At 40.1% G+C, this 22,500-nt stretch overlaps 1 protein-coding gene across 3 annotated transcripts in view; it reads right to left on the bottom strand.

Annotated features, from left to right (window-relative positions):
* The window catches only part of LOC139764140 (uncharacterized), a 571,792-nt gene that overhangs the window by 328,616 nt on the left and 220,676 nt on the right, over positions 1-22,500 (bottom strand). The gene's annotated exons all lie outside the window — the stretch shown is intronic.

The raw sequence follows: 22,500 nt of genomic DNA, 5'->3' as shown, positions 1-22,500 counted from the left end.
TAAATGGATTTTTATAAACGTCTGGTTCTCCACTTTTTTTCGGAACTCTCCATTTGTGTTTCCTCTCCTCTCGTTTACTTCTTTATCCCTTTATCCTTCTCTTTATGTTTCGCATAAGACCTTACCTCGATGGGGACTTTAAGATGAGAAAGAAAAAAAAAGGAATACCGGGAAGGAGATCTGAAAAAGGAATACCGGGAAGCGGATCTGAATAAGCCACTGGCGGTAAAACAGGTAAACAAAATCCTAGCCTCCTGGACGTTCCTATCCAGTGAAAAGACAAGATACTTTGTAATATCAGAACGACATCTGCTGCCGGATGGTTAACACGACACTATACCAGTAGTCATGACAGTGGATTAGATACAGATGTGGGAAGAACGAGATAAAGTACTGACTTACTTTACGACGAGGTTTTACTTAAGGGCAAGGCCAGAGCGTAGTGCTCACCGCAGGAATATGTAGAATGACGAAGAGTTGTATTAGTTACGTGTTTGTCATGTGTTACGCATGAGGTAGAAAGACTGTATGTTTGTGAAACTGTAAGCCACCAGCCTACGTGTGGGATGAGGCACAAAGAAAAGACAACAACCTGGACCCAAAGGAGTGAGTGATACACGACAGGCACTGAAGCCGTGGCTCACTACGCAACCAGAATTAATCCACACGATACTCAAGCGCGTGGTAGAGATAATGTACCTCTCTGTAGGAGGTCGGTGGCTGCCTGCCTACCATCTACTTCCAGAGAGAGAGAGAGAGAGAGAGAGAGAGATATTGAGGTGACACAGGAAGCAGGTAAAGCTACAAAGTGGCTGGTTCATTTATAGACCAACACGAATTTAGCTGGAGACACTCGTGCTCTCTCTCTCTCTCGTCGCTCCCAAACCTCACAAGACCCTGATGTCATGGGCTTAGAATAAGACATCAACGTCACCTCTTACGCCAGCTAGAATAGCTATATCTTGCCAATGTTTGTTTGGCTCTCGAAGTGTAAACAGTCAATACAGATGAGTGTATGTATATCTTCAACTTAGGCTCGGTCTTCGGTTAGGTGCTTTTCGAGCGTTACTTATGACAGTATCCGTTATTGAGGTCAACTCTTAAGTAATTAAGTCTTCATCCAGCGTGACTATGATTTCCATCCTCTCACTTATGGTCTTAGTCGCTGAATATGAGCCACAACAAAAACAGTTCCTTGCGAACATGAAATTTCCAATGAAAAAAATGGGTTCAACGATGCATTCATTGGTATTAATTCTCGTGGAAATTAACGGGATATGAATTACATGAAATGACAGTGTATATATATATATATATATATATATATATATATATATATATATATATATATATATATATATATATATATATACATATATATATATATCATTCTTATATTTTCACAAACATTCTCTTTCTTCTTCTTTTCCCTAGCCCGTAATTTCAGCTTCTCGCCTATAACACTAGACATAGTTTCAATATCGCTGCCAAAAACGTAGACAAATGATTATTTACGTTTTTGTATAAACTGACGTGCAGCGTTCATCATCAGGTGATGGATTCCTAAAGTCTACATCCATCATATATCTACGAACGCTGCCCCGCGTCCACACGAATTTCAACAGTGGCGGGTGGGTAAGAAAGGATTATGTTGGCTCCCTATGAAAATCAGGAACACCAAGGAGCACTTCCTGAATATTTCTCATCAACTTTGAGCTCAAAGATTTTTACTACATTGAGGAGATTATCTCGTGATCTTTCTCTTTCTCTTCTATTTCTCTTCTATTGACTTCGTGATCCTCTGTTCAGAATGGTCTTTTCAAAAACACCAGATATCTTGGAGTCCAAAGTTCAGAATCAAATCCCAGTGAGTATAGAAAAGAGAAATGAAGGTCTTAAACTGTCTTTGAAACCTGAGAAATTCTCTGATTATTTCAGACGTCGGTGTTTCATTCGCCCGACTCTTCTTCATCGACGAATTACAGATACGTATTCCAATTGCCTCTCAGACGCACGGACCCAAGTTTTGAACATCAGGAGCCTTTGACTAACCCTTAAAGGTCTGTGTCGGAATATCACATAATCTTTGAGGGCCCCCCCGGGCAAGCCAACAGCCAGCTTCAATTAATTTCAAAGATCATTTTTATCGACTGGATCACTGAACATTTTGGGGCAACACATATATCTAATTTGTGGGAATTTCCCAGGTTACCTGCAGAATTATTTAGTGTTGTGATTATATCATTATACACACACACACACACACACACACACACACACACACACACACACACACACACACACACATTCTATATATATATGTGTATGTGTGTGTGTGTGTGTGTGTGTGTGTGTGTGTGTGTGTGTGTGTGTGTGTGCATGCATGCGTGTGTATTTACTTGTTCGCCTTTTCCCTTGGGGCGAGACAGCCCCAGGAACAGAAGAAAAATGGCCTAACTGGTTCACATCCAGATTCTAGTTGTCACATAATATTGCCTCTTTCAGAGAGGAAAGATCAGCCAGGATCTTCACAACAGCAAGAATCAGAACCAGTGGAAGGCTGAGCATGATGCACGTACCTGATCAGTCCTCAGAACATCTGGGAATAACTACATAAAACCCCCACACAGTCATGAAGCCAACACACACACCTGCAGACTTCTCAAAACCGAAAAGACAATTTTCCGTTTTCTCCTCTCTCTCTCTCTCTCTCTCTCTCTCTCTCTCTCTCTCTCTCTCTCTCTCTCTCTCTCTCTCTCTCTCTCTCTCTCTCTCTCTCTCTCTCTCTCTCTCTCTCTCTCTCTCTCTCTCACAGGGGGTAATGTCTGCAGGAAGGGGTTATGCTGGAGGGGAAGTGGACGCTTAGCTCTGTATGTCGCTGATGAGGGTTTATCCCGCACGAGAGAGAGAGAGAGAGAGAGAGAGAGAGAGAGAGAGAGAGAGAGAGAGAGAGAGAGAGAGAGAGCAGAACTCCCCTTCAGGCAGTAATGTCTTCCTGGGGAATGATGCCGTAGGAAACACCTAAAAAAACAGCAGGGGGGGAGAAAGAAGAAGAAAGCTTCTCGTTTTCTCTGTAGGAGTGTGTCAAGGGGAAACTGTGGATGGCCTCTGAAACCCACCCGCGGTGGTGCACTATTCAGTACTGTCCCCTGAAACAGAGACAAAAAATTGTCTTTCACTTGCTGGGTCGCGGGAGGAAGTGAGAGAGAGTGAATATGGAAATGTCTTTGTGTTCTGTGTGTACACATAAAGGAAATGAGCAGTGGGTTATGTCCATAAGGGAAATTATCTACAAGTGGGCAATGTCATAGACGACAGGTAAAGGGGTGGGATTGAAAATATAGATATGACACTCGTATGTTGAAGGGATCCAATCTCAACACTGCTTGAGAAGCGCTGGGATATCAGATCGTGTGTCATGGATGTACTGAAGTGAGATATAATGGAATCGAATTTCATCAAAGCGCCTGACTGTGAGAGGCTCTAGAGATAAGACAGATAAAGAAAGGATACAGAACAACGACCATGAGTTTAAGGAGACGTAGAGAGAGAGAGAGAGAGAGAGAGAGAGAGAGAGAGAGAGAGAGAGAGAGAGAGAGAGAGAGAGAGAGAGAGAGAGAAGGAACGGAGCCAATTTGAGTCAGATTTACGATTTACAATAAAAAGAATTACGTTCTTCCATTTCACTCGGACGATTCATAAAAATGTAATCGTAAATAATGTACCCAAAAACAGTGATGCAATCGAAGTAGCTTTCTGGACTGCGTAATAGATCAGAATATCATGGTAATGGGAACGTCTATATAGTCATGGAAAAAAATATCATGCTGTCATTCCTTTAAGATAATCATGATGCACTTTAATAGTATATAAAAGGCACTTGAAACGATAAGGGTGTGTTTACGTTAATGGATTCCATTTCATGTTAATATTTCTCATCCATTTTGATTCCGTCCTGCTTCGTAAATTATATCTCTGTTCCATTTGGGAGATTTGTGAGTTGTTTGGATACGCTTATGGTGAGAGTAATGGCAAATTCTTACCCGTTCTGGTAATGATGAATCTAATGCGGATTTATGAGGGTAATGCCTCAAGCTAAAAGAAAGGCCGTTCAGCTATACGTCTGCTGGAACAAAGAGCTTCAAGCTAAAGAAAAACATGTGAACGTGTGGATGTGTGGGTGCATCTGTATTTACATATATTGTTACGTAGAGATGAGTTAAGGGCCAGTAGTTATGACATGACGAGAATGATTGAGGACTAATTCTGTTGATGGGCAGAATATGATATAATATATATATATATATATATATATATATATATATATATATATATATATATATATATATATACAGAACCTTCACTTCATCGTGAGGAGGTATATTCCTTTTATGGTCAACCCTTACATCACTGTCATCTGTCTCGTCCCTCAAACATTTTTTTTAATCTCATCCTCGTTCATCCTGAGCCCCTCCCTCTACTTGCCCTGTCTGTTTTCCCTTCACACTCTACTTTCTTCGTCCCTCATCAGTCCCTTTACTCTTAACAAACCTCAGCACCTCTCATACGTTCATTTGATATTACCCCTTCCTTCATTTTCACGCCTTCCTTCACTTTCATCCCCAATATATCACCCCTTTCCTTCATTTTCACGCCTTCCTTCACTTTCATCCCCAAAATATCACCCCTTTCCTTCATTTTCACGCCTTCCTTCACTTTCATCCCCAAAATATCACCCCTTTCCTTCATTTTCACGCCTTCCTTCACTTTCATCCCCGACATATCACCCCTTCCTTCATTTTCATGCCTTCCTTCACTTTCATCCCCAAAATATCACCCCTTTCCTTCATTTTCACGCCTGCCTTCACTTTCATCCCCAACATGGTCCTGAGGTAATGAGACTCTTAATCTGTATCATCCTCTTCTCTTACTGTCAACACGGACTTTGGAAGAGATGAGCGACCTCTTCTCTTTCTAATCCCAGGAATAATCATGATTAATGAAACCACTCTGAGTGTTAGTCGTTGTTCGCGTAACGCTCTTTTCGTGATTAGTATTAATTATCTTTGGCTGTTGGGTTGGGTTAGGGTGGGTGACGGCGGAGGGAGGGAGAGGGAGGAACGAGTGTTTACTGGATCGGCTGGTTGGCCAGTTCATTTGGGTGTTGTGTGCGTGGTAGTTCGCGAGGCGAGGCAGTGAACCATACTTGTTATTCGGGGGATCAAGCCACATGTGCCCTTATTGCCGGGTCTATAATTAGTACGGTAATCACTCATGTATAAGGAATATCATCCAAATTATATGAGTCATAGACATACACGTGAGTCATAGCGGACTCATATGAAAGCATACACGCCATGCACAACGAATTGTGTGTGAGTTTATACATAGAGTTGTTTGCCTGTAGGATATGATAATTGTACCAAAATAAACGGATTGTTTGCTCGACGTACGTACGATATAGCACAAACAACACAAACAATTGCCAAGGATAAAGAAGAATGATTATGTCCAAATGTTCACAACTCACTTCAGCTTGAAGATCTGGAGTGGTGTACTTTCATTCCATGCGCCCACAAAGCCTCATCCTCCCACTACTCTATCATGTGGACGTTAGGAGTTTAAGGAGACTATTACTGTCATCCAGCAGACGAGACGACTTCATCATTGACAATCGGGTCTTTCTCTGAGTCCCCACTACCATTGTGCTCCAGCAGGCGACCTCGTCATAGACCATCAAGTCGTCTGTTGTCTGGTTTTTCTTTCAATCCCCACTATTACTCTCCTCCAGCAGGTGACCTCGTCATAGACCATCAGGTCTTGTCTTATCTGACTTTTCTCTCAGTTCCTACTATTACTCTCCTCTAGCAGGTGACCTCGTCATAGACCATCAGGTCTTCTGTTATCTGGCTTTTCTCTCAGTTCCCACTATTACTCTCCTCCAGCAGGTGACCTCGTCATAGACCATCAGGTCTTCTGTTATCTGGCTTTTCTCTCAGTTCCCACTATTACTCTCCTCCAGCAGGTGACTTCGTCATAGACCATCAGATCTTCCCGACTCTCTGATGTCGACTCCATACACTCCATCAGATTAGAATCCTTGTCATCTGACCCTCCGGCAGTTCCCAAAAACCATATATGCTCCAGCACCTCAGATGACTCGTATGGGTTCTTTGACCCACCTCCACATAACACTATAATGAATACCTCTATAGGATTCAAACTACACTCGCTCGGGAATCTATAAGAAAAAAATCATTTGGAGTATTTCAGAAATGTTCAACTGATCAATCTCGGATTCCATGTCAATCCCTCCTTACAGAACCTTACCTTTACTAAAGAGACTCGAACTCCATCCGCGAGGGAATCTGAAAGAAAAATGATTCGAAGCATTTCAGATATTCCCCGTCGACTCCCTTACGAAACCTTTCCTTGACTACAAAACCTATAAAACTGTCAGCAAAACTCCTGTATCACCTGTAATATTAAACCCATAAATATACTTGGCAATACGCGTTACTTGCAATAAAAGGTGGAGTGTCGCAATCCGGGTATTAGTTTTTCAGTCTTTTGTTACAGACTGGCGTCCCTTCGCGTCCGGATATTGAGTGAAATGAAGTATTTTCGTGTTTATATGCTCCTCTGTTCCTCCAGATGGACCAGGACTTCTCTGTCGTATGTACATAGTTCGTCATAAGCGGATCAGCAGGACCTGCATCTCGATCGTTTGCTCCTCCAGGATGCTCACACACGCCGAGGTCGTCCCGTCGATCAAGTCAGCCCCTCCTATATCTTTCGAAATGGCTCGTCCGTCTGGTTCCTTTCCTTTATTCATGAGAGCAGACCTCGCGCCGATGATATGTACGGAGATAAATCCAGCTGGAAATGTACACCACAGCATCTCAGCTGACGTCGGAGATCGACCATTCGGCCTCCAAGGGCAGCGCCACCACCTCACATGGAAGGTTCCTCAGTTCACACGATGATTCCAGTTCACATGGGTCTCTCAAGCTCACACTGGCGACCTTCTTCCCAGCTCACATGGAGGATCCCTAGCGGTGGAGTGGGGAAACATACATCAATCGTCCGCACCCTCAAACTTGGGTCTCTTATCAATCCTCTTTCGGCAGATCTGCAAAACTTGGACGAAGTCGAGTCTCCTTTAAAAGGACATCCTCTTCTTCCTCCCCTTGCTCTTCCTCCTCCTCCTCCTACACAGAGTTTCCTCTGATACTCTGTATAGAAAATGGTAAAGACTGGAGAGTCTATACACACAAATGGACGGGAGTGTGCCCTAAGAAGTCTTTTCAGGAAACATTAATAGGATTGGTAAAACCCCATCCATGCAGAGTTAGTTGGTGTTTACACACAGGACATAATGCAAGGGTTTGCTATGTCGAAGGAAATGCAAGCATCTCTGATAACAGCCATCTATGTGTATGCATGTGTATATATATATACACATTTGTATGCAAGAGGGCATTCATGTATGGAGATACTGTGCTTCAAGCGACACACACACACATATTGAGGTATCTTTTCATACCGAAGTATCTCGACATCGAAGTATCTTTTTATACCGACGTATCTTTTTTTTTTTACACTGACGTATCTTTTTATGGTCCACATCCCACGCGGAGGCACACGTCCGCAACCCCTATCAGACACAGACGCATACAAAACACATATGCATGCAACGATATGTGTCCACGCACTCAAATATGTCCAGGCGCGCGCGTGTGTGTGTGTGTGTGTGTGTGTGTGTCTATGTGACTGTGGAAAGGTGATATTTGGGGATCACATCATTCCAGACACCTCACCATAAACAACCACTCTGTGTGTTCGATCTCACGGGCAACATATACCTCGGGGCTAAGCCCGGTGGCCTGTACAAATACAATTTGTCCCAAGATTAAACATTTACCAAGGCAGCGGGGTATACTTATATGTCTGAAAGGAACTCTCTCTCTCTCTCTCTCTCTCTCTCTCTCTCTCTCTCTCTCTCTCTCTCTCTCTCTCTCTCTCTCTCTCTCTCTCTCTCTCTCTCTCTCTCTCTCTCTCTCTCTCTCTCTCTCTCTCTCTCTCTCTCTCTCTCTCTCTCTCTCTCTCTCTCTCTCTCTGGCGGTAGCATACTCCTGGTGTTCAGCATACTAGCGTAATCCAGGCTTCCCGTATGCTAACATACTCTCAGCTTCCAATAAGCTAGAATATCTACTTTAAGCCCCCAGTATGATGATATACTCCAAGCTTCCAATATAGAAGCATACCTCAAGCTTTTACTATTCGTAGTATACTTCCAGACGTCAACATACTTAATGTTTCTGCAGTTTAGTATATCAACACATTACCACATTATAAGATATGAAAGCATTCATTTAATGATGAAAACTTCACTATACTTCTCTATATCATCATACAGCTATACCTGGATATCAGTCTATTCTTGCATCAGGGGATAGCAATATACCCTCTACCCTACCATATGGACATACCTCTGGACCCGTAACATACCAGCATTATCGTGTATCAAGGAATATCATTCTACCCTCCACCCCACAAGGGTAGCATACCACTAGATCCTAGTATGTCAGCTTATCATCATATCAGGGAATGATAGTATAACCCCTTACCCCACAATGCAAGCATACCCCAAGTCCCCTAGCATATCAGCATATCATAATATCAAGGAATACTAGCATTACCCTTTATCCCATTATACAAACATACCCCCACACCTTAATATATCAGCATATCAAGGAATATTAGTTCAACCCCCTAACCTTTCCCCAACCCTTTCCTTCGCTGGTTGAAGTCATATCCAGCGAAGGTCATATTTCATCTTTCGCTTTGAGGAACTCGAGCAGACGAACTCCTTCACCTCCTCCTCCTCCTCTTCCTGTAGGTGAAGGTCGTATGCAGATCCTCCACCACAGAGTCTGGGTGGCGAGCCACCAATCACGCGAGCTCCTAGTCTGCTAAAGTCTCACCCGATCGTCTCGAACTCTTGCGAAGCCTCCATGCTGTGACCCCCCCCCCTGTGACCAATGGGAAAGCGCGTAGCTACGGCCTTTGATCAATGATCGTTTTGAGATTGGACGAATCCGTGGAAGGGATTTGGCTTTGGGGACGAAAATGAAGCATCCGAAAGGGTTTCCGGTGAACCCAAATTGATATTCATAACGAGACGGGTTCGACCCGGAGATCTGAACCACAATATAGAGGTAATATTTTTCTTTCTCGTGCTCACTTTGATTACAAATACTGACGCAGGGAACTCTGGGAGAGATGGAAATATTTCCGATGACTGGCGGAGATAGATAGTTCCGTCAGCAAATGTTTCAGATGATGAAGGATAAGAAAGAAGACGTGACGCGAATGATGAACCATAAGTAGTTTACTATGCGAAGAAAAGAAGGAAGATGAAATAAATGATTTGAAAGCAATGATAGAAGTTGAGGGAGGAAAATAATGAAGGGGTAAAGACAATAAATGATCCAGGGAAAAAAAAAAAAAGACTTTAAAGACTTTGGTTTCGATGGAGGTGACCTGGAATTGTGCACAGGGGAAAAAAAAGAATTTTGACAGACGCGTCGAAGATTAAGAAAAGAGACGCGCAGCAGCCGGGGATAAGAAAGTGTTATCGGAAACAGATTCTGCTCCATAGAGGGACTAGGGCAGGTGGTCGTTGGAGTAGGGAGGCTACGAGGACTCGAGAGGAGATGGAGGGAGAAAGTGAAGGGAGTTGGGGGAGGGGGGGAAAAAAAGGGTGAAAATGGTAGGGGAAAAAGATTTATTGGGTGGAGAATACTAGGGGAGAGGATAGTAAAGGTAAGAAATTGGTGGGGTCAGAGGATAATGATAGGGAGAGAATGATAGAGAAGATGAGGAAGTGAAGACAAAGATATCCTGCGAAGAGAAAAAAAAAATAATGTGTTGAAAAGTGTGAATCATTTCCTTTTTTCATAGAATAATGACAAGTGGGATTCTCTCTGAACGAATAGGGTTACCACGAGGAATTGAAATCTATATATCACCGGGACACAAATAACCCTTGAAAAATAATATATCGAAGCGAGAAAGAGACGAATTTCGTTAAGTAACTGAAGCAGTAATCATTAAGATGGTTGGGTTTGTTTTTTTTATCTTGTGTGTTCCTTCGTCAGATAAGCCAAATGCTCAAGACGTAGCTGACATGAGCCACATGGATTGTGAAGGTGTACGTGGTCTTAGAATTATCCATGGTACCTGAAGAAGGTGTTGAGGATATTTCAGTTGGTGGATGTAGTAGCTTGACATGAGTGGTCTTTCATGTCCCCTGGCAGATGATTCAACCAATCAACCAGGCAACCAGCCCATCCAACCAGCCAACCAATCAACCAGTCAACCAGCAAACCAGTCAACCAGTCAACCAGCCAACCAATCAACCAGTCAACCAGCCAACCATTCAACCAGTCAACCAGCAAACCAGTCAACCAGCCAACCAGCCCATCAGTTAATCAGTCAACCAGCCAACCAATCAACCAGTCAATCAGCCAACCAGCCAACCAGCCAACCAGTCAACCAACAAACCAGTCAACCAGTCAATCAACCAACCAGTCAACCAGCCAACCAATCAACCAGCCAACCAGCCCATCAGTCAACCAGTCAACCAGCCAACCAACCAACCAGCCAACCAGCCAACCAGCCAACCAGTCAACCAATCAACTTGCCAACTATTCAGTCAATCAACCAACATTAAAGGTGAAATCACTGCAACGGGAAAGCTAAGACCTCGTGGATGAAACGATTCAAAGCAGAAAGAAATGAAACGAAATATTCTTGATCTCATTGCATTACTATATATCTTGCAAGATTTAGATAATACTAAAAGATTGATTTCTATGATATTCTCACTAACGAGGGAATGATAGAGCCAAAGTTAATTAGTGTTTGTACAGCGTAAGGAGGATGAGGGTCAGTGCCAGATAAGAAATACCTTAAAAACTGTGAAGAAAAAAATATATATATATATGTTTGGATAGATAACCCACAGTCTGTGTGTTACGGTGGTTATTTTTGATCCCCTCTTTGTCTGGTCTGCTCTGATAGTGAGAGAAATTCTGCACAAATTTTGGTATACCTTTGATAGGAAGGTTAAAGCTTCACAATAGATATATATATATATATATATATATATATATATATATATATATATATATATATATATATATATATATATATATATATATATATATATATATATATATATATATATATATATATATATATATATATATATATATATATATATATATATATATATATATATATATATATATATATATATATATATATATATATATATATATATATATATATATATATATATATATATATATATATATATATATATATATATATATATATATAATATATATATATATATATATATATATATATATATATATATATATATATATATATATATATATATATATATATATATATATATATATATATATATATATATATATATATATATATATATATATATATATATATATATATATATATATATATATATATATATATATATATATATATATATATATATATATATATATATATATATATATATATATATATATATATATATATATATATATATATATATATATATATTATATATATATATATATATATATATATATATATATATATATATATATATATATATATATATATATATATATATATATATATATATATATATATATATATATATATATATATATATATATATATATATATATATATATATATATATATATATATATATATATATATATATATATATATATATATATATATATATATATATATATATGCAACTTCAGCACAGGACACCAACAATGTACTCCCCAATTGCTCTGCATTGTTCCTATCTATACAAACGCACATCACCACACTTCATGACCAGTGAGCTCAGCTGGAGGACGTGGCTGGCTTCCTAAGCGATAAGGTTTAAGATACAATGCCCTTTGTAGGTCACACTTCACATGCTATTCAGTACACACCTCTAACCACATACTCAGCACGGCAGCTAAAGAGGGGCCTATCACCAGTCCACTACTCAGTATAACAGAGGCACATATGGTATTGAAGGAGGGACAGAGGGGAGTGTTATCGACGAACAAGAGAGCAACGTGTGGCGTCATGAGGGATATTGAGAAGAACATCTGCCTGGTTTATGGAGAAGACAGTAAAGATAAGGCAAGGATGATGGGGAAGATATGTCTCCCATTGTTGAAAAAAGGAAGATATTGGATGGAAATTTATGCTTATTGTGGAACAAAGATTTTTCTTTTATAGGATGGAGGAAAGATCGTATTGTCTTTTGTGTATGTTGGGGACCTGTGGTGAATGTAGTGATGGTGATGCTGGTGATAGTGGTGGTGGTGATGGTGATTGTAGAGGTATGATGGTGGTTGGTGGCGATGGTGATTGTGGTTGTGGTGGTGGCTGTGGTGGTGGGTGGTGGTGGTGTCCTACAGTGTACGTAGGACATGAACACGTCTCTGTACATCCTCAGACACAGCTCATCACAGCCACAGAGCTGAAAACGTCCTCCCTAAAGCTCTCCTCTGGAGGTTTCAATAAAAGCTTTTTTCCAATACTGGAACACTTCTCTCATACAATGATACCTGTTACCCTGTGTGTGTCTCCACAAATACACATACCTGGACCTGCTATACCCATATATAGATCTTCACCCAAGCGTATCGTCACAGCCATATAGAAACTCGACCACTCTTAAGATCTACTCAAGATAATATACATTCATCTACACATGCCTACACTTGGACACACACACACACGCACACACACCACCGCTACAACACCCTACTCACATCAGTATGGAGACTCAACACAAAAACACCTGAACTTCACCACTACCCACACCTCGACATATCTACCACCTCACATTCGCAGCTACAGTTACATACGCGACCCTCTCGAACGCAACCATCTGAGACAGACGGAGACGATATATATATATATATATATATATATATATATATATATATATATATATATATATATATATATATATATATATATATATATTCTGCCAGCATCTGAGTTCCTTTGTGTTCCATTGTATAGATAATAATACACAATGGATGACAGATGTCCAGGGAGGTACTTCTGAGGTTGTCTGTACCCTACGTGTATACTGAGGGCGTCAGGGAAGAGCTACAGGGGCACGAACCCCCTAACAATGCTAAGCCACGCATGACAATAGAACGCGTATGTCATGCGTCTTTGTTGCTGAAGGCAGCCAAAAAAAAGGAAAGGGGGCCAGTACCATTCTGCTGGAGGGGGAGGGACGGATGAGGGAAGAGTTCCTACGTCTAGTAACTGGTGTATTCTGTCGTCATAGCTTTGGTGATGTGTGTGTTCGAGGTGTATGTATACACCTTCCTGGTCAGTAAGACTATGGTAGATAGCCAGTCTGGCAAGATACATGCATATGTTTACAGACAAACACACTCACACAGATATATACACATATTGATATATACATGCACATATATATATATATATATATATATATATATATATATATATATATATATATATATATATATATATATATATATATATATATATATATATATATATATATATATATATATATATATATATATATATATATATATATATATATATATATATATATATATATATATATATTTATGTATATATATATATATATATATATATATATATATATATATATATATATATATATATATATATATATATATATATATATATATATATACAAATATATACATACATACACATACATACATACATACACATATATCTACATATATTCATGCAAACACACACTCACACACACACACACACACACACACACACACACACACACACACACACACAATGGAGAATTCTTCTTCCACTTCCCTTCCAGTTAAAAGTATTTCTGATGCCAGATGAAGCAGCTCTTTTTTTAACTGTAGATTCAGCAGTAGTAGCACCAGCCACAGCTACAGATTCCCCTATAGTCAGTATTTGAACCAAGAAACTCCACAGGACAGCAGTGCAGTCACGAAAAAAAAGGGATCTTTCCAATCCTGGTGATTAGGTTAAAGATATTCCAACTCATCCGATCAGTTAGAACAATCATTATTATCATTATTATTATTATCATTATTATTATTATCATTATTATTATTATTATTATTATTATTATTATCATTATCATTATCATTACTATCATTATTATCATTATCATTTTCAATTCCCAATTCTCTGGATGGAGTGGATTCTCTACCATAAAAAAGAAGAGAAAATCATCAGGTGTTGAAATGAACCCCGACTCTGCCCCAGGGTAATAGGATCCAAAAATTGGACTCACGCACATGAACGTTCGAATCCTCCCCCAGATCTCAATAACTGCTCGAATCCCTTCTCTCTCTCTCTCTCTCTCTCTCTCTCTCTCTCTCTCTCTCTCTCTCTCTCTCTCTCTCTCTCTCTCTCTCTCTCTCTCTCTCTCTCTCTCTCTCCTTATATACCAGTATTTGTATTTTTCTCCGACTATGGTTCATCTGTATGCAAATATTTGCCACAACACGCGCATGTTTGACTCATTAGCATGCCAGATATATTTTATGAATCTTCGTTGTCGTATTTGGATATTCGGATTTTTTCCTATCAGTACGAGGATTGGGATCCATACAACCTAACATGGATATTGATACCTTCAGCTGGTACGCCAACACTAGTGTCCATGCTAAGACGTTCGTACACACGGTCAGAAAAGTATCTTCCTGGACGGGTCCGATGAATTTCTAAATGATCAATTCGACTCGTGTTAATCTCGGTAAGGTTAGTGAAGGTGAGGCAAATTTCTAAATACTTACGGTAGTCCCACTTTATAGTTGTTTACATCGAAATATGAAGTCAGTGTACAAATATATCATAATTAATATCACGGTAAATGACAGATGTCGATGGCAATCGATACATTGCAGTATCATGAAAGTAAGGCTATTGTGAGGTCAGACTAATGGGCAGTTCTCACAATTTTTCGTCCGGGGTTTCATATTGTTTCACAGAAAAATGGTCAGATACTTTTTTGAGCGTGGGTACATATATTCGACGGCGTGTGAAACATTTCTCCCAGTGCGTCTACACTCCTCGAGCACACAGGCAAATGCTGCACCTACTGAACCTTACTATTATGGAATCATCATCACCTTAATGACAGAGAATGTAAGATATTCTTCGATTTATGCAAATTACTATAAAATCTAAAGTTTAGATGCAGCTGATTCACAAACTTTACGTCTGCCACTTTTGAAATGTATTATTCATTTACATTAATGACTCTTAAGCACCATCGATAACTGGGTTACAAAGCACACCTATATCTTCCTTAAAGCCCTACGTATGAGGAAGGGTCCAGATGGAACTCTTTCTCCCTCTGAATCTCCCGAGTGTAAAAAGAAAGGCCAGGTATTGAGGCTCAGTTCGATCATCATTTTTTTTTCACATCTATGTAAAAAGAAAAAAATGGACCTCCTTCGAGAGACATCGACGAGGCAGTGCTGTCTGTGCTCTCTCTCTCTCTCTCTCTCTCTCTCTCTCTCTCTCTCTCTCTCTCTCTCTCTCTCTCTCTCTCTCTCTCTCTCTCTCTCTCTCTCTCTCTCTCTCTCTCTCTCTCTCTCTCTCTCTCTCTCTCTCTCTCTCTCTCTCTCTCTCTCTCTCGTAAGATCTTCTTCTATCTTCTCTCCAAGGACCTAGGGGAATAAATAAACCTCCAAAACCCCGGCTTCATCATCTCCTCTCGAGTGGCCTCCAGCGAGGTAGGGCTCAATCTCATGCAAATCAAGTATCCTGTCTCCTTCCGTCACAGCTTCCTGTAGACGGGAGGGAGAGGAGAGAGAGAGAGAGAGAGAGAGAGAGAGAGAGAGAGAGAGAGAGAGAGAGAGAGAGAGAGAGAGAGAGAGAGAGAGAGAGAGAGAGAGGGGGGGGACTCACTCTGGTGGCTTCTCCTCCTCACTCCCTGTACCATGATCCGTTGCCGTCGGTGATGGAGTGGGTGAGTGTGTTCAGCGGGCGGAGCTGTGTCACAGTAGAGTGGATTGGGGGCCGGAGTGAATTGGGCAAAAAGAAGAAGAAGAAGAAGCCGTTCATGAATTGCGTTTTGGTGATGGATTACACTTGTGGGAGAGAGAGAGAGAGAGAGAGAGAGAGAGAGAGAGAGAGAGAGAGAGAGAGAGAGAGAGAGAGAGAGAGAGAGAGATTCAGGATCGTGACGAAGAAAGAAGAAGTCTCCTGAATAGTTATATTGCAATAGTTTTCAATGAGTGAGTGTGAGTGTGTGTGTGTGTGTGTGTGTGTGTGTGTGTGTGTGTGTGTGTGTGTGTGTGTGTGTGTGTGTGTGTGTGTAAAAGTGATGCCTTGAAGTACCGATGTTTTTCTTCGCCTTACCCTGTCATCATATTTACATCACCGATGACTGCATCGTCGGCTGCCGGCGAAGTGTTGGTCCATCTCACAGAACCTCGACTCCCTCAGACGTTACAGTAGGCCAAGGAACATCGAAGTCTAAGGGTCACACGTATTACCCTGCTGGTTGGGAGAACGAGTAGCCAAAGGCTTCTTTAATCCTGACGAACTCGAAACTTGGGTACGGGTGGAAATACCTCCAGGATAGCAGCAGCAGGTAGATGGAGTCTTCATCTTAGCTGAAAGATATCTTCGCCTTTGATGATGGTAAACCAAGAGGGCACCATTAGGAGAAAAAGAAAAAAAAAAGACTTGAAGGAGTTCCAATTAGGGACTTGTAGCATCGGTAAAAATTCTGTCCCGAAAACCGATCAAGAAACGCCCGTTCGAGCCTCGCGGCCACAGCGCTCCAGAAGGGTCCTAATGAGCTGGATTTCAAGCTCATCGAAACCATCAGTGACTCAAGTGCCCAGTTTTCTGCTCCAGTCCTTCAGTGCTGCGATCAAGGAGAGGAGAGGAGAGAGAGAGAGAGAAACCGGGAGGCCCAGTTCTCAGAAACCGTATTACCTGACGAGGAGCCGAAGCATCTTTTTAGTACTCTTGAATATATATATTTTTTCACCTCCAGGTCTGATTGCTTTCTCATTTTTACACTGATCAACCCACGAATAAAACTGAACAAAATGATTCCAAAAAGGAATAGTAGTGTTATCATTTTCTTAAGGGGTAACTAAGTGCTCGTCTCATTTCCAATCTTACCCACTTCTTTCATCATTCCTTCTATATCGCCAAGGTTGTCCCCTCCACTACTGGCAACTTGGACGTTCCCCATCCTTCATCATGGTCGCTGTTCATGACCCAGTTATCACACCTCACATTCTTCCTTCTGGAAATATTCAAACGTCGTGGGGGATTGAATCTCAGTCATCTAAAACTAAGCGCGACTGACCGACTGACCCATATCTCTATGACAAACCATCTCCATGACTAACCATCTCCATGACTAACCATCTCCATGACTAACCATCTCCATGACTAACCATCTCCATGACTAACCATCTCCATGACTAACCATCTCCATGACTAACCATCTCCATGACAAACCATCTCCATGACTAACCATCTCCATGACTAACCATCTCCATGACTAACCATCTCCATGACAAACCATCTCCATGACTAACCATCTCCATGACAAACCACCTCCAGCGTTTCTTCTTTGTGTCGCAAAACGTCATAAAAGGAAAGTTTGGTCATGTGATGAATCAGACGACATTTCATCATACGATCCTCTTATTTGCATTAATTTCAGGTGTGTCATAGCTACTCACAAATAGCTCTTGTCTCTTACAGGTGAATTATGTGAATTATATATACGTGTTTGGCATGTGTTTGGCATATATACGTGTTTGGCATGTGTATGTCGGTTAGCGCAAGTGTGGCCACGCGTATGTTGGCTGTGTGAGTGTGTGAGGAACAATGAAGGTAATTATACAGCCTTCTGTAACTCTGATTCTCTTGTCCCGTTCAAATAAAATAATCTAACTGAATTACTTTATCGTTGCTGACTAATTCATACTAATTGATGTTGACTGCAACAATTACACTTCGAAATAGGAAAATGATCATTCTTAAAACAAGTAATCATCTTCATCTGAATTATATATATATATATATATATATATATATATATATATATATATATATATATATATATATATATATATATATATATATATATATATATATATATATATATATATATATATATATATATATATATATATATATTTCTTTCTTTTAAACTATTCGTCATTTCCCGCGTTAGCGAGGTAGCATTAAGAACAGAGGACTGGGCCTTTGAGGGAATACCCTCACCTGGCCCAATTCTCTGTTCCTTCTTTTGGAAAAAAAAAAAAAAAAAAAACGAGAGGGGAGGATTTCCAGCCCCCCGCTCCCTCCCCTTTTAGTCGCCTTCTACGACACGCAGGGAATACGTGGGAAGTATTCTTAATCCCCTATCCCCAGGAATATATATATATATATATATATATATATATATATATATATATATATATATATATATATATATATATATATATATATATATATATATATATATATATATATATATATATATATATATATATATATATATATATATATATATATATATATAAGCCCCATTGGTTGCTAAAACCTTGCGGAAATTCTCAAGAAAATGCAAATCTATGCTGCTGAAGTGGAAATGTTTGACAACACTACGCTATAAAATCACAACTCATGCATTATACAAAGGTCTGGTTGTTTGCATAAGTGTTCTTTTAGCACAAGTGAGTCTGGGATAGTATGGAACTGCTTCTGTAACTTGATCAGGAGAAAACTACCAAATGGAATTCGTAAGATATGTTAGCCAGTGTTTGTGTAAAAACGAGAGTAAGAACAAAAATGGTTCATTGAATTTAGGTTGCCATTTGGCTGAAAATGCACAGCCAAGTGTGAGATCATGTTACTAACTTGTTAACTGGTCAAGATGAGGCTGGATGTATCCACGTTTTGAACAAAATCATAAGTCAGGTATGTCTATATAGAGTGGCAGATATGGAGGAAGGTATACAGAGTAAATACTATGGTTTATATATGATGCACTAATGATAATCAATTGAACATTAAGTGATATATATATATATATATATATATATATATATATATATATATATATATATATATATATATATATATATATATATATATTTATATATACATTTATATATATCTATAGTCTTGTGTTTCAATTTGGAAGGCTCCAGTCATAGACAAAAGCTGTCATCGCGACCAGATATTTAAACAAACACGGAAAAAGACCAGAGGCAAACATTTGTAGATAGGAAAATAACCAGCGACTTTTTAAGCAAGCGAAAAAAAAAATCAATTTTTATTCATTAGGCAAGAAATGTGAGAGTCAAGATTTCTCATGTGTAGGGAAAGAAACAGACATCACAAACGTCCCATCCTTGAGCAGTTATCAACCAAACAGTCATCATGTTATGGCAGTGGTCAGCCGATTATTACGGAGTCTACCTCGTGGCGGAGGCATACAGGGAGCCACTTCTCGAGAGCTGAAGTTAACACCAGAAGAAGAAGAACACAAACCCAATACTACGTCGTAGGTCCTACATGAGGGTCATGTTTTGAGGTCAGACTGGTGGGAGTTGATATGTCGAACTGCTTTACATTCGACTCTGTCTGGTAAGATTATAGACCTAGAACTTCCCCTTATTCTTCAAGCAGCGCTACATACAAGGACGAGCGCTCGAGGAGGAGAGTTTCCTGTGTCTGCACAATACATCTGTACTCTTCGAAGTATGCTAAGTTGTGAGTAAAGTATGGTTCTCGAGATGTATTAGAGTTCAAGGTGATACCAAATATGACTATGTTATTGTGTGAGGAATTTCAGGGCCATCTAAAGGGGGTAGATGGGAAGGTTCTGAGAAGAAATGAGACGAACTTGCATTTTAGAGGAGCTAAACCTGGTTCGTCTACGACTGTGCCACAGGGACATCCCGCTCAGATCTGAGTTTATATAGAGATGCTTGTGATAGGGCGAGACGTAGATCAAGCTAAGGAAGATGAGGCAAATTTTGAAGCAGTGTTGTGTCGTCATTGCCTTGAGTGGTTTTAGTTATCCGCCAAAGAGAGAAGCTATCGTTGATAGAAAAAAAAAAAAGAGACGAAGAAACGTTGGAGGTAAAGAGAACAGAACCGTGAACGACACCGTTGTTGATAGTTGAAAAAAAAAAGAAACGGGTTCGTTTCTCAACAGTTACAGGCAGAGACCAGCTACAGAGAAGCTAGATATGAGGTAACAGAGCAGGGTAGGAATGCAGAACGAAAGGGAGCTTGGAGATCAAGCCCGCATGTCCATTCACTCTCTCCCTATCTCGGTATATCACATACTCCAACATAGGAGACCCCTAGTGTTTGTCTCAAAGGATGACCAAACATTAGCTACACAGGAGAGGATGTCACTAGGAGACATCTCCTTCCTAAAGCCAAGCTGAGGATCTTCGAGATGACTTGAGAGATTCAAGATGCTGATGACAGAGTTGAGGCGAGACTCCGAAACTTTGGAAATTATAGATGCTCGAGGAATAGGTCGACGGCTGGATTGAGACACGGTCGCCGCTTTCATTAGGATGAGCTAGACCAATGCAGAGACGCGCAAGATGAGGGAAAAAGTTCTGCTTTCGTTAAGCAAGAAACGAAACCAACGAGCGACCATTGACCCGACGTCGGAAGAACATTCCTTCAAAAAACCAGAGGAGGAGGAGGAGGAGGAGGAGGAGGAGGAGAGCCATGTGGTCCGCACATCTTGCATGTGTGTGTGTGTGTGTGTGTGTGTGTGTGTGTGTGTGGGGAGAGAGAGAGAGAGAGAGAGAGAGAGAGAGAGAGAGAGAGAGAGAGAGAGAGGGGCCTCTTTCGGCGACACGAAATGAGGAGGGGAGGTTCCGGGTCAGCATGAGAACTGTTAGGGGTCAGATGTTTCTAATAATCATGTGAGGTAGAGTTAAAAGACACGGGAGAACCAGAGGAGAGTTTATCTACCGCTGGGAGAGGTCAATATATGATAATATTTTCAGGTAGAGAAAGAGAAAGTAAAGGGGATGTAACGAAAGATACTTTTGGCCAAAGGCCAGAAAGACCCATCTCTGGAAGAAGAGGATATTTTCTCACTTCCTTTGGATAAGGGGTGCTCCGTCTTACAGATAAAATGTTTGTGGTGATCTTAGCATTGTGTGTGTATGTGTGTGTATATATATATACACTGGTGATCTATATTTAACATTTATGAATAACCTATCAATTAATCATCCCACCTTCCTAAAAGTATGAAGATTTATATTATTCCTTAGAATGCTAAAACTGGAAATTGTATTCAACTGTTCTCATCTGCTCTCTATCATTTCGTGTGTTGCGTGTTAACTAAGAACGAAAAAGTTACCCAAGGAATTCGTGATCATGGTCCATTTTATTGTCAATAATAAATTCAGGGTAAGAGAGAGAGAAGGCTTTCCTGTTATGCTGGTTCAGAGCATTCGAACACGAAGGAGTCAAGGAATCTAAATACCTTGTAAAGGATGTGAACCTACACATTCGAGATGTAAACATAAGCCAAAATTGGTTCAGATCTAACAACAGCTTTTGGAAAATAATAGAGAGGAAGTTGAGAAAAAAAAAGAGACGAATCATATGGTATCATAATTGAGTTTATAATCATAGGTCAATAAAGATTATAACTGAGTAACGATAAAGATTTATGACCAGATGACATGAAGATAAACTAGGAGCCATTTGGAGATCAGAGCTGGACATTGTCTTTTTAAGTGATTACTATTTGTGTCTTACTGAGAGAGAGAGAGAGAGAGAGAGAGAGAGAGAGAGAGAGAGAGAGAGAGAGAGAGAGAGAGAGAGAGAGAGAGAGAGAGAGAGAGAGAGAGAGAGAGTTTGACACTCTTGTTGCCCCCCGTCTCTCGTATATATGTAATGTGTCTTTACTCCTGTGTACGTATGCACACATACACACCCTAGCCAATGGCAGGTACCCATATATGGTTATATGGTTATATGGTTGTCTAGTTCACTATATCTTGGATAACTCACAGAAATATATAGCACAGTTGATTGTGAGCCATCAATAAACTAAATTCTTGAGCATTGTCATCTGGGAAGCTGAACCACTTCATCGTTGCATTAGAAACAAGAAAAATCTATTGATAAGAAAGACAAGTAAAAGTTTGCCAGCATGGAAGGAGACCCGACCAGGCCATATGGGAAAATAAGACTGCATTTAGCGATCTGTTCCCCAAGTTTAACAAAATGTGAGACTGAAATATGAGTTAAAGCTGAGTGCTGTATCGTGTGCCATTTTGTAACGGATATGAATTATTATAGGAACCTGACTTAACGGGATGAATG

The sequence above is a fragment of the Panulirus ornatus genome, chromosome 48 (assembly GCF_036320965.1).
Source record: "Panulirus ornatus isolate Po-2019 chromosome 48, ASM3632096v1, whole genome shotgun sequence".
Classification (NCBI taxonomy): Eukaryota; Metazoa; Arthropoda; class Malacostraca; order Decapoda; family Palinuridae; genus Panulirus; species Panulirus ornatus.
This window is presented reverse-complemented; position numbering and strand designations above follow the sequence as displayed.